Here is an 11,743-nt window from a genome sequence, read left to right on the forward strand (position 1 = left end):
GGTCTCAATGCAACATGTTACCGAGTATAAGCTACAATGTTGAAATAGCGTAGCGACGAACCTGACACCCATTTCTTAGAATATTCTTGCATAAATGGAGAAGGATGTATTTGTTAACCTTGCAAAAATACTCAACACTCTATGTCATGGCGAAACAGCAAAAGGGCTTTCAGTAAAATTTGTGAAGTCTTCATTAGGCTAAATGCAATGAAACGGAATTCACCAGCTTTGTATCAGCTCAAAACAGTTTCACCAGTGCAAACAGAAGGTTGGTATTGGGCGCAAGCATTACTTTAGAAGATATAATCAGTTTACCGTTTCCTGCGTAGTCAAACTGTTAGTCGCTCTTAGCGGGGGCTTGTGAGAGAAAATGTTGAGATCAAGGTTTAGTCTTCCAGGATTCTTCGATATAATGTCAGACAAGCTGCCCCAAGCCTATGCAGGCATGTTCACCTGGAGTGGTTCAAGCGAAGCTTTGCACCTATAGCTCCCCTGCAAAGTTTAACAACATATATCGCAGCGCTTCTTATGCGTCTTACAAGTGCTTTGTATTTGTATCTACAATCTAACCGCATCATTTGCACCTATACAATCTAACACGGTGAGCTACTCCAAACTATTGCTTTCGCACTTCAATATCGCTTTAACGACGCCAACAGGTTTCAATTTTCTTTACGCAGCACCAAAACAGCGAGTACTCGACATGCAGAAACTTCTTTGAATAACCTACATCTTACGGCATGACAGGCATTTAATAATTGAAAATGTGTCCGCCTTTTTGCACTGTCGTGCAAGTCAAGGAGACACTAGTAAGAGTGCGTGGCACTTGTTACCCGATCGCGTATAGAGAATTTTCTATCAAAAAACCGGCATGGGCATGGAACCTTTATTGAAGAGGAAGGCATAATTTGAAAAAACAAAAGCGCTGCTAGGCGTACAAAATTCTCACAAAAAAAAAAAACGGACATAGATAAGAGGAAGGCGTCCGAACCTGTGGGGAAAATTCTAACGGTTCTGGAGGTGCCACCATAAGGCGGCCTTTGTAACTAAGTTAGAACTGATACGTTATTGCGAAGACAAATGGCCACTAAAAATTCTAAGTTTAAAAGAGGCTTTGTCACCGAACATTCTGCGTCTACGTCTGTTTATCTATGCGGGTGCTCCCTACAGGGCCTTTGTCCTCTATCACGTCCTACCCAAAATGTGCAGCGTAAGTGCACCACAAATCTTTTCATATTGACGAACCAGAAAGTACACGACATGGACAAGCAGAATGAGACAATCGAACTGGTACCGTAGAGACTGCAGTTATCCGCAGCAAACTTGGCCTTCCACTCAAAGTTTCGGCCTTAGTAAAGCTCATAGCTAAAGATTATGGGGAAAAGAAAGGCCTGAGTGTATTTACAATGCGTGAACCATATCTTTAAAAAAAGATATAGCATCCTCTGCTCATGTTGTTAGGCTTCAGATTAATGCAGCAGATGTCAATTATTTGGCTACATATTTGGAAACATGGTTGCAGTCAGTGCCATCGGTCCCAAGTAAGAAAAGGTCTCTGAAGTGAAAGGAAACATTTTGGCCTATTTCTAAACCGGAACGTTGGTAAATGTCTGAACGCTTGTCCAGAAATTCGGGTAAACCCTTTCATCCATGTATCACTAACAGAATAGGGTGAATGAAAGAATCCCATAGGTCAAATAGGTTGCTTCTGTAAAATTATAACGCTGTAAGGCTATTATAAACCGCGGGAACCGGAAGACACACAAGATATAAGGAAGCCACAGGACCAGCGCTGACTCACAACTCAGCCTAAGCCTTTAATCTAAGGCCCCGATAGAAACAAATATGACGAAAATTACGCATTCACGTGAAACAACCCCTGGGTTCACCTGCTATACAAAAAGTCACTGCTATACAAAAGTCACAAGAAAGAGCAAGAGAAGTCTTGCTGGCGCACTTAATGTCCCTTGAAATAATTTCTGCTTCAACTAGTTCTCTCGTCAACTTTTCTTTGTGGTGATACAAAATCCTAATGTGGTCAAATAGGGGAGTACACGTCTTCTTCTCCTTCTTCATTGTCCAACAGGAATGGCATTGTGAGATCAGAAATGCTTTTCCTTGCCATTTTCCAAGTTGTTTCGGTGTTCCAGTAGTCTCCTTTTAATACAGTGCCCTGTTTGACCTATATAACAGGTTCCACAAGAGAGTGGAAACCTGTAGACAACACCAGTCCTGCATCTGACAAAGGGGTCTCTATGTCAGGACTGGACTACAGGAGACTACTGGAGCATGGGAACAAATTGGAATGTGGAAAGGATAGAGTGTTGAGTATTTCTGGTCTCGGATTTTCATTCCTGTGGGACAATGAAGAAGACAACCATACACACAATGAAGGCCACACATTTGCCGCTTTCGTCGCCTGTGGTCATACCTATTACTGTGCTTCCTTCCATGTGCCGTCTTTTTTTTTCTCGCACTCCCCACCTGCACTTTTTTTAACTCCCCGCCTGCACCTGTTTTTTTACCCCACCCGCCACTACAATACCTTGTACGCCTCTCCGCCACCTGTTTCTTTTTCCACTCTTCGCCTGAAGAACCCACACACATCTTTGCATTCTCACTCCCGATGAAGGCCAGCTTCTGGTCAAAACGTCGAGTTCAATAAATGTTTCTTTAAGGAAGCGTATACTTCGCTCTATAATTTTTTAAGCGGCAAAGTACGTTATATGTTCTCGCATACTATATATATATATATATATATATATATATATATATATATATATATATATATATAGCGTATATAGCCAGGCATACAGGCGCTAAGCCACTGCCAATTTTCGTTTTGAGCTAATGACTTAGTGCAACAAATATTAATTTTGTAACTTTAACACGTGAGGGTAAATTTGCAGCTGGATGGCTTCCATGCCTGCAAACAATGGGGGCGACAGTAAAGCCAGAACCCTTGGTTGCAGATGGTGGAATATCTTCACCGCAGTCATATTTGCTGCATATAAGTTGCAAAATATTAACTAACTCAGATAAACTAGGCTCATATTTCGCTTTTTAGACACAATATGGTACCTAGAACATAATTCGTCGGAAGCAAATGTGGCCTCATTTTAAACTGTATATATCATTCATGTATTTTAAATTATGCAAACCGGATGTACACTTTTGAACACTCTTTGACCTGGCTTTCTGCATTGCACATTCAAACATGCTTATCGCATTAATTAAATATCAAATAAATAAATCATTTGTGTTTTGATAAATTTGAAGCAGCTATGAAGGTTTTTCTCAGATTACTTTGTCCAATGATGGCCTTATAAAACACTGAAATGTGGGAAAGCCAACTGAACGAGCTTTGAAATTGTGGCTGTTTTACACCCCATATTTAGCCCCATTTGCCTCTGAAGTAAAGTTAGAACCGTGCTAATCATTGATGTTGACAGCCTTTCTTTCGAAATATTTTTTAATATCAAAACTCAGATGTTTATTAGTTACTTTCGTTTTTAACCTCTTAGTCAAGCTCTCTCGTGCAAAAGGGTACGTCACTAAAAGCTCACCTCTATTGGCAGCAAATGAATATCTTTTGTAGTTTGTAAAGCAAAATAAAGCTTGAAAGGGGCCCATTAATTCACCCTGTATCAAAACCAGCAGTCGAGCAATAAGCGCTGCTAAGGAACAAAAATTTCATCGCAGACAATATGACACAAGGTTTGGGGAAAAAGATAAAATAAATATTATTGGTCATATGCGGCCTATTTTCATCCGACCATAAAGATGATCTAGACCAATTTTAAATTAAATGCAAATTACGCTCCCGTGCTTTCCTTGCGCTACAGGCTGGATTTTGTTATCACAGTTTCATAGAGGAAGTTGTCCGAACAGGCTTATGTTTCCAGTAAGACTCACTTATGGAGTCAGCTCACTTATAATAAAAAAAAAAGAAACCTACTTGAAATGTACTTTTCCAACAAATTAGTACATTTTTTGTTTCGTTGAAGCTAGTAGGATAACGCAAACAATGTTTTGAAATGTAACGCAGGATACCATTGACCTCTCCGGAATTTAAAACAAACGCTCCATAATACGTACACTTATAAACCAGTAAAATGACTAATGCCACTTGACTTTTAAAGTTGGCCATTTTTTGAAGTGAATACATATAATACTTAGGTTACGATGTCTGTGCTAGTGCAAATGAGCTCAGGAGGAGTAAAAGATATGTCCAATTGTTGAAAGGTTTTCGGGCATGCATATACGGTTTAGCCTACTATTGTGCCAAGTGAAGAGAAAAAAATTGCCAAATCGCTGAATTTCTGTTATTTGTGGCGTATGAAATGTCAGCAGCAGGCTGCTGGCTGATAAATTAATGTCGTTATGAAGACGTGTGATCGATCACATAAGTTTCTGAAAAACGTGCGAGAAAACAGCCACTTAAGAATACGCATCGCTCGTAAAGCACTTAAAATGTAGCTCCTAGATTCGCGCCTTCTCATAAAAACCGTCACGTCGGACGGGGAACAGTGCCAGTAGTGTTGAAATAACAATCTAGAGGGCAATTACGGAATGTGCTCGCGGTTAGTGATCGTATTGTTTTTTACTGCCGGAGCGTCAGAATTTACCGACAACGAATTGAATTACGGATTCAAGACTAATATAGAAGAGGTAACCGCTTTTTCCCACTTGTCAGTGCACTTAGCTGAGAGCGATTAATCACAAGCCTACCAGTTTGAAACTTCTCCATGTCTGCTCGCTCATACGCTCTCTCATACCCAAAGGAAAAATGGTCGCTTTTGAGCATCAGTCGTCCAGTAGCAATCTTTTTCACACACAGCTATGTGTCGATAAGGTGTCTGATAATATTATTCTGTTCTCGAAACGCCACGAAGTATATTTTGCTCGGATGTACCCGAGAGGTCTAGCCAAATCAGGTGAAGATACCTTAACATAAGCGAGATAGGAAGCCTAACGCCGTGTTCGCCAAACTGCAACATGCAGGAGCGTCTTCCGCAGCGGCTATCCAAAGAACTCTTGATATGACCGATTTTCGGTCAGTCGAGATTGAGAATCGTGATGAAACGGCACCAGCACGTTGTCATGCAGTACGCGCGGTGTTAGTCGGTTAGAGCGGTGATAAAATCTCAATAAACACAGGTATTTGGAACACCATTTGTTCTGCTCTCATATCGTAAGCGACCAAACTCGAATTTCCTGTCAAGTAAGTTCTAGCCATCAAAGAGATAACATAGCAAGCTGGACTGTGCTTATTATGGCCATGAAAAAGAACGTAGGATTTTTTATATTGTTGTCACATCTCTAAGAGGCGATAGCTCCGTAGTCATGGGCGCTTTCTTCCGTGAACATGTAGGTTCTATTCTGTCTATAGTAGTGCTGGCTTTTAAAAAAATATTAAGAGTTGTCTTTGGATGATATGTGAAATCAATTAAGGTTTCCCAATTCTCACTGACGCTTGGAACAAACCACCAGCAGCCTCAAAAAAGTGCCGCTAATTCCTCATAACATCCCTGCAACCTCGTTATCAGGAATACGCGTAAGACCGAAATAGTTGCCTGTATTGGACAGTGAGTCTATGCACAGGGACGACGTAGAAACCATTATTTATCCCAGTGCCCCACCCATTTATCCTAGAGTGGCACTTTCTCGAAGGCTTCTGGCAGGTATCAGATGATAATGAATTGCATGATGTCATGCATCTCTCCTTTGCTCGGCGTTATTAAAAATAAATAATGCAAATTAGGCGTATATTTATGTTGACAACTTGAGTGACATTTTCAAGGATGTTAAAAAAAATTAGTAACACTTATTTGTGCACCAAGTAGCGTTTGCATGCCTGCCCTACTCTAGAGCGTAGAAAACCTCTCCACAAATCGCCTTCAGTATCTCGATGATCCAGTATTCGTTCCCGGTTTATGGCTCTTGGTTTTGACTCGACTTTGCAACAACGTCTCCCATAAAGGTTTGGCTTGGTTTTGGGGTTTAACGTCCCAAACAGACTCAATACACTTTATGCTGGCATCTGCAGTGATGAAACCTGGATGTCACTTGAATGAAACTAACGAGTCAGTAAAAGATTCTCGCTGAGACTTCTGGAACCGCAAAATTAACCTCTGTCGTTATCAAACAGTTAATTTTTGTCGCCATCAAGCTCCAGTACTTTTGAAATGGCGATAGCTGGAACCCTCCCGAATAAGGATATACTGTCAGCAATCAACCGTTTTGTGGAAGATTTTTGTTCCAGCAGCGGATTGAGTAAACTAAATCCTGTTGAGGGCCTAAGCCACATGGCCTATTCATAAAATTTTGTTCTCTTCTGAGCACTACTTGCCTTTTTATGATATCTCACATGTAGATGTAACATCTCTGCATGCGTGCTCAGTGAGCGTTGTCGTAGAAGAGAAAAGAGGTGATTTGCAGGTTGGCAGCAAGCGTGAAAAATATTGTGATTAGAAAATCGCTCTGGCAATGCTTCACGCATACAGAACTCTGACTGCTGAACTTAAAATGCTGGTGAACTTAAAAAGTATGGCATGCTAAGTCGTTGCATATATTTGAAGAAAGCCCTTATTGATAGTGCTTCGGGGAAATGAGTTTAATAATTACAAAATATCCGGGGGATGCATGAAAGCTACGCATAGTAAGTCTCAGGCACAGTCTCAGTACACAGGCACAGTCTTGCCCAAGAACGAGTCCAAGCGCGTCCACTTCGTCCTCCTCTTTCACATGCACAGCCGTCCATTTCGTCCTTCTCTTTCAACACCACACGACGCAGCGTAATTGACGTAAAAGTTTCCCCCGGTACAAGATCGATAGATGGATTTATTGAAAAGAAGAGGCAGAGAGGTTGGCCCGAATAATTCAAATCTGGCCTGCTACTCTGCACCGGGAAAGGGTAAGGAGAGAGGACAGAAGGTCATAATGGGTGACGATGTGGGAGAAGGCATATGAAATATATATACAGACACAGCAGCTTGCTTTACAAGCTCGAATCAAGTCCGCTGGCGCTCAAATAACGGCAAAGAGCACGCACTGCCTGGACGTCCTTCCCCTTGTCCTGCCAAGCGCCCAGCAGCAGTTCCTCCGACAGAGGCCTTTTGTCTAAACGCTTCAAGGAAGCAGCTAGCACATTTCTTTCGTTCGCATACTCTGGGCACACCAATAATACATGGTTCACAGTCTCTGGGATGCCACACGTTGAACATTTTTTTTTAAATTTTGGAAAACTTCTTACGCCACACTGCCTATCAGTCCCTGGCACTAAACATCATGGAGCTCATCCCATCTGCCCAGCTGCAAGGCCACATGATAATGTTTTAATGGATCCCTGTCCACTGCGGCCTCCATGGGAATGAGCAGGCCGATGTTGAAGCGAAAAGCGCACTCATCAATGGCTTCCACACAGCTGTGCCTTTTTCAGGAGCGGATACGACGTGTCTTCTAAAGAGATGTATGAATATTGCTACAGCAGCTTACTGGGCTCAACCAGACGCCCGACACATCCGTCTAAGAAGGCTCGATCGAACATTTAAATTTAACTTTCCGCGTGATATTCCGCGTCATCAGGCATGCTTGATACGTAGACTTCGTTTAAACGTGGCTTTCACGCGCAAGTACTGACATTTAATTGGACAGATTCCCCCGGTACAAATGAAGCACATCCTCGAGGGAGATGCATGCGTTCGCTTTCTGAGACGGACGCCACTTTGTTTCGCTCCGCAAAAGTTCAATCTGCGAATGCGGTATTTGAGGTCTCACCTCCAATCTGTATTACCAACGGATACCTGAACCTCGAAACACCACGGGTACATTGGACTTTCGACGGTAGGCCCAATTTTCTGGATTTTATGGGTCTTTAAAAATTTCTGACCGAGGCCTAGGCCTAGCTCAACTCTGAAGCCTCGCTGGGCGCTGGGCTTTACCCGAAGAGGCTGGGAGAGGCCCCAGAGCATCGCGACTTGAGAAGAGCAAGATAATGGAAACCGTGGAGGCAAGAGACGCTTCCGCCAGCGATATTTTGAACGGACAAAGGTTCATCAGAAAGAGAAACCGAAACGTGGCAGTCAACAACGCCTAAGCCGACCACGTTCGAACGCTGAGCCTACCCAAGCCCAAGCCCCCTCAAGAAAGGAAGCTGGCCGAAATATCGATTAAGCGACAGCAGGAGCGAATTCCCTCCAGCACCGCTAACAAGATCATCATTCGCCCTAGAGGCGGAATTAACAGTATTATCAACATTGCAGGAAGATTGAACTTGTCTCGAGTTATCATGCAAGCCGCCGGCCTGGATCTGACGACCACGAAGGGTGACATCATCTCCCCAAACTCTACTCAGCAGTCAATACTCGTCGCTACCACGGATACCGAGACAACTTACAAGTACGTAGCATCTCAAGCTCTGAAGATTCGACCCAACATAATTGAAGCCAAGTCATACATCGCCATGCCGAAAGATGGAGGCAAAGGCGTCGTTCACGACGTACCACTCGAATATTCAGTGGAGGAAATTAAAGAAATGATAGAATGGAGTGGGACTAATCCGCAAAACTCCGGTATGAGAAGACTGGGAGTGGGATCCAAAACCATTCTGATACTTTTCGAAGACTGGTTTGTGCCGAAATTACTCAATTTCCAGGGAATCAACATGAGGTGCTACTTGTATAAGAAGTACGAAGTCTGCACAACATGCGGCAGGCTGGGACACAGAGCCGATGTATGCCCAGACACGACCAACGTGAAGTGTCGCAGCTGTGGCTTGGAACATCCAGGCGCTGGGCACACATGTGAACCTAAGTGTCAACTCTGCGGTAAAGACCATGTTCTAGGAGACAACAAATGCCGCAAAATATACAGGATGCCCTACCTCTCAAAGAAGAAAATGTGGGAGAAAAGGCTAGAAAAACAACAACTGCAAACAACTTCAGGAAACCAGGGGTCCATCCTCTACTCTTCCGAACAAGAGCACCGGGGACGAGAACCCCGAGGAAGGAACCGGGCAAACACGGACCCACGGTCGGGGACCAGATTGAGATCAAGATCAAGCTCGAGAACCAGAAAGACCTCGAAATCCCGGGACACGAGCCAGGGACGAGGACCTGGCCTGCCTCTCAGAGATCCCAAGAATCCATGGGGCAAATTCAAGTCAGCAGACAACAAGACGGTAAGCTTCGTTAGCAAAACCTCCCGGGCTGAAAATAGACAGATGGCAAAACTCAGAGCGGAAAACGCAGAACTTAGAGAGTTGATCAAACAAATGAGTCGCGAAATTCAGGAACTTAAATCTAAATTCACCGAAACGTCCACGGCTAACAGCCCGCCTTTCAATTACTACTAATTCTACTTCAGAGGAATCAAACTGTATGAACTTGGAATTCACCCGGTCGCCACCCCAGAAGCGTAAAGGGGGGAGAGACCGATCCGTTTATAACCCTTAATAGAAACTTTGAACAGCGTAATGATAAATTTGATAAGCAACTCGAGAATATTAACACGCTAATCCAGCAACTTCTAGGGGCTCAGGGACAGATGCAAGTGCAGATTCAAAATATCACTAAACAAATGCAGGAAGCATCACTGGCCTTCTCTGAATCCGGCAACAGAATCGCAAAACTAGAAGAATCAATGGGTAACAATCATGTACAAAAGCCATAATCAGAGAGACAACTCTACGATTTGGCAATGGAACTGCCGAGGGTACCAGAGAAAGCGAGCGCTACTGCAACAATACATAGAACAAACTGCCGACAAACCCATAGCTGTCATGATACAGGAGACTGGGAAAAACCCAACCAAATTGTTTGGATATCAAAGCCACAACGGCGATATGGGCGAAAAATCCATAGTCACGACTTTTATCCAGAGGAACATAGCCGCTACTAATCACGAGATCACATCTCGGGATATAGAAGCAGTATTAACCGAAATCCTCACTGGAAGAAAAGATCGAAAGAGTATCTTTCTCTTGAACATATACAGCACTCCGAAGCAAAGAAAAGTTAGGTTTCAAGTCCTATTCCGAAAAGCCCTAAAGATCGCAGGAAATAACCCGCTTATCATAGCCGGTGACTTTAATGCAGCCCATCTGGAATGGGGTACAATCGGCAGGATCCTAAGGGCAGACAAGTATGGGAAGACATGCAAACACTAGGACTCACCCTGCACACTGATCCAAATGCACCCACACGCACGGGTAATAGCGTCAGCAGGGACACCACCCCCGACCTGACCTTAAGCAAGAAAGTAAGTACAGCGGACTGGAAAAACACCGAGCAAAGCCTAGGTAGTGACCACTTCATTTTTGCAGTCGCACTAGGAAAAGGAATCAAAATTAGAAAACCCAAACAACCCAAAATCAAGGAATGGGAAAGATTTAGGCAAATATGAGAGACCGAGGGAATTGAGAAAATCGACGCTATTGATAAGTGGTCACAAACGCTAAAGAAACACGTGGAGGAAGCAACAGTCACTCTAGAAGACGAAGATGCACCGCCGAGTATCGATAGCAAACTTCTAAACATGTGGAACAAGAAACAGGACCTAGAGAAAAGCCTAAAACACAAAGATGAAACCGTAATATTAGGAGAGCACTAGCTCGACATAATAAAGCGATGGAGGCATACGCCATCAAACTAAATGAACAAAACTGGTGTAGCAGATGTGATGAAATGGAACAAGGCATGAGCCTTTTCAAAGCGTGTGCTGTGCGTTGTCAGTGCACGTTAAAGAACCCCAGGTGGTCGAAATTTCCGGAGTCCTCCACTACGGCGTCTCTCATAGCCTGAGTTGCTTTGGGACGTTAAACCCCACAAACCAAACCAAACCATTCTACGACACATGCTCGATCCGGAAAAATCTAAAGCACAAGCCAACGTAAATCAAACTAAAGTTAAGCATGCCTTCGAAGGCTCGGACGAACACTTGATGTGTAAATTAATCGAAATCTACATCGGACAAACGGAAACCGAAACGTTACCAGCATATGAGGGGAAACCTAACCTAGACTTAGACGCCTCCATCACTAGGGCTGAAGTCCGAGCTGAGATTATTGGATTGAAGACAAGATCAGCCCCAGGACCTGAAGGTATCACGAACGCTATTATGAGAAATCTAGACAACGAGTCAATGACTGCCCTGACAGAATACATGAATAAGGTATGGGGACTGGACAACTACCGCAGGCATGAAAAAATACCAGTATAGTCCTCATACCCAAACCGGGGAAGCCGCAAACCTAAGACTCATATCACTGGCCTCGTGCGTGCGAAAGCTAATGGAACGTGTTATTCAGACGAGACTTACCAAATACAAGGAGCAAGAGAACCTCTGGCCACACGAAACGGTGCGCTTCAGGCCGGGGCTAAGCACACAGGACGTGATGCTCAGACTTAGATATGATATCATAACACATGAATCTTCAGGTACAAAGACTATTCTCGGACTTGACCTAACCAAAGCCTTCGACAATGTCAAGCATAAGGCAGTGTTCGAAGGCCTCCAAGAAGTTGGGGTTGGAATCAGAACCTGTAACTATATCAAAAATTTTCTCACTAACAGAGAAGTCACCATGAGCTTTGAAAGCGCCAAATCACCCACAATCACCTTGGGTAGCAAGGGAACGCCAAAAGGCTCTGTCTTGTCTCCCTTTCTATTTAAAATTGCTATGAGGGGGCTACCAGCACAACTAAAGCAAATAACGGACTTAAAATTTAACATGTACGTAGAT

Source organism: Amblyomma maculatum, chromosome 10 (genome assembly GCF_055883805.1).
Source record: "Amblyomma maculatum isolate TAMU_Amacu chromosome 10, ASM5588380v1, whole genome shotgun sequence".
Taxonomy (NCBI): domain Eukaryota; kingdom Metazoa; phylum Arthropoda; class Arachnida; order Ixodida; family Ixodidae; genus Amblyomma; species Amblyomma maculatum.